Consider the following 3291-nt stretch of genomic DNA (forward strand, 5'->3'; position numbering starts at 1 on the left):
TTGTACATATATAAGTCAGTGTGTTATGGCTTGGATGTGACTGCCCAACATCTCACGTGAAATAATGGGAGAAGGTTCAGAGGAGAAATGATTGGGCTTTAAGAGTCTTAACCCAATCAGTGACTTAATCCCATGATAGTTATTAACAGAGTGGTAACTAAATTACTAGGGTATGGCTGAAGCAGGTGGGAACTGGGGTGTGGCTATGGGGTATATATTTTGTAAGTCCAGAGTGGAGACTCTCTTTCTGCTTTCTGATAATTATTATGTGATCTGCTTTCTTCTGCCACACTCTTCTGTTATGATGTTCAGCCTCACCTCCAGCCCCAAGGAATGGACTCTATTGTCTATAGATTGAAACCTCTGAAACCCTGAGCCCTTAAATAAACTTTTCCTCCTTTAAAATTATACTGGTCAGGAATTTTCATCACAACAACAAAATAGTTAACTAAAACACAGTACAACACATGACTGGAACACAGGATGGAATCGGTCCTGAGCTCCAAGTCTGGCTCTCTCACTTACCATCTTAGCTACTATTTCTTTATTCAATAAATAGGAAAAAGGACAGCACCTATTGACTGGTCACATGATTTAAATAACACCTTTTAAAGTATTTAGCATAACATCTGCAACTTACTAAGTACTAAATATCAAAAAGGTAGAGGCAACTTTGTCATACATAAATTATTTCATGTCATATTGTAGACTGAGACAAGTTTCTCTCCATACTATAGATAAGAAAACACATGTATGTCCACAACACTCCATCTGCAGGCTTTACACAGCCCTATTCTCAGCCATTCCCCTAAGTCTCCATGTAGTCCACTGTATTATTCCCATTGTAAGAATATCAGCCACAGGTGGTGATGAGGCTGATTTCTGATCATAAGCACTGGCATGTGAACTTTGTGCATACAGGAACTTCGAGGGTGTTGGTGTCTCTGTTACACAGAATACTTCTAGCAAGTAGTGAGAACCAAGATATATTTACTGAGTAAAAAACCAAAGCAGTAAAATTATTCTCAAACAACATTCAGTATTACGTGAGCACAAAGATCTATCACTCCCTGTAATCTGTCACCATTGTTCTTTCTCTAATGGGGTTCTCTTACTGATATTTCACATTATTGAGGGATTACTTTATCCAAAGGGAATGTCTATAATTTATAATTTGCTTTAATAAATTTTTGGCCTTTAACAGATGCATGACAACTGTACTATATTGTGCTATGAATTCCAATTATTATAAGACAGATGCCTGCCCTTTCCCACAAAGCTCAGAGCTTTGTGAACTTTCATTGTAAATTACATCTCAGATTCATAAATGGACATTTTTATGAAGTGTGTGAGTGTATGCTAAGTGAGCCACAGACCACTTAGTTGGAGTAAGAACACACAGCAAAAACACATACATATTCAAATATATTTCACACAATCTTATTACTCTATGGTGTGGTGATCATCAATTAAGCAAAACAACCATAACAAAATTTGGGTTTTTATCACTTGGTGAACACTGTATACTCAAACCATTGTTTCCTCAGGAAGATTCTTTCACATGAAGCTGTGGGTAAAGATCATTTCATCTTATGATTAGCTAAAGACAATTTCAAATCCTGACCCTATCACTGCTGGCTGTATGATTTTTGAGTGAGTTACTTTGTTGATCTTCCTTTGTTCATTTGAAAATCTGGAATGATGACACTGGTGACAAATGTCAACTAGCACATCGTGGTGTTTCGTATGCCAAGCAATATTCTAACCCTGTTATGAAAAATCCCATTTAACATTCATGATCACCATCTGAGGCAGATGGTGTTTCCTCTCCAATGTACAGCACTCTGCTTCACAGGTAGAATTAAGTAATCATCTATTTATGGAAAAGGTTATACAATTGGGGAGGTATGACATAGTATTAGCTACAACAGCTTCTTCACATCCTCATTTATGTGTTCTCTGACAAGTTTTATACAAAATCATAAAGACAGATTTGGTTTTAAAGCCAGTTGCCAATATTTATTGTTAAACATTCTACAATTCTCAGATTTCTCATCCATCAAATGTGTGTAATATAGCATCTTACTTATACGACTATTTTGAGGATTTATTGAGATAATGTTAAACTCCTGGCATATTTTCTCAGCAACTGTTATAAGGATGATGGAGATGATGGAGATTATGAATGTGTTTTTGAAAGTGAAATAAAATATTTGGAATGGTGATAGCCCTCTAGCATTACTGTCATGATATTAAGGCTATTTCAATACATGACAGTTTTTGTGTGCACATACTCCTATTCTTACTGCAGTGTGAGCATGGAACTAACATGCATCCTACATTCAATCCCCTCTAGCTCAAAGTCCAGTGAGCTCTGTTGTATCTTATTTTCCATTAAATCTCTGAATCCTAGCAAGGCAAAAACATTTAGTTAGCATAATATGTGTAAATCTATTTAAATTATATTATTCTAATTTAAAAGTAGCTTAAGAATTCATTAGACATCCCTGAAATTAAGGAAATTAGAAAATATTCAATACACTGATGATACAAGTTTATGCACAGGGGAAGATGTATTCAAGCTGCGGAGCAACTATACCATTACTGTGAAATGGCAAGGTAATATTTTATAACTTCTAGGAGAAATTGGAGATACTTGGTACATATCTATTTAGAAGTCTTAAACTAGTCTTAATATCAAACTCATTAACTTTCTACCCCAAAACTCACCCATCCTCCAGTCAAGACTCCTGTGGTCTCAACCAGAAACAGTGGTTCCCTGTTTGATTCCAACCTCTCTTGTATGCCATAGTCATAAGCAGTCGCTGTGAGCCCCTTCTCCCAGACATTTACTTCTCTGCATTCTCACCACTGTGTTCATGGTGTTGACTTTCATTATTGTGCCTCGATACCCTTGCAGCAGGATTTTAATTTGAGCATTACCCCTCTTAACATCCTATCATAAAGAGGTCTGTTTTGTTTTGTTTTGTTTTGTTTTAAAGAGCAAATCTTATTAAGTCATCCCCCTTTTTGCAGTTCTTCTACTGATTTCTGCTGCCCAGCAAGTCTATCAAAGCCCCTAATATGGTCCATGGTCTTCCCTTTGCCTGCATCTTACACCATTTTTGATCTTTGTCTCACTTTCTTCTCCCTTAAAACACACTATTCTAGAAACAATGAGTATCCTTTGTTCTTCAAAAGTGCTAATGTCCTACTTCCTTCTCTGAAACTCTGAGCTTATTCTTCTTTGTGACTGGGAAAGTTTTCTTCTCATCTTCTTTCACCTCCATA

Source organism: Marmota monax, unplaced genomic scaffold (assembly GCF_021218885.2).
Source record: "Marmota monax isolate L192 unplaced genomic scaffold, Marmota_monax_Labrador192_F-V1.1 WCK01_AAM20220418_F8-fsc00645, whole genome shotgun sequence".
Lineage (NCBI taxonomy): Eukaryota > Metazoa > Chordata > Mammalia > Rodentia > Sciuridae > Marmota > Marmota monax.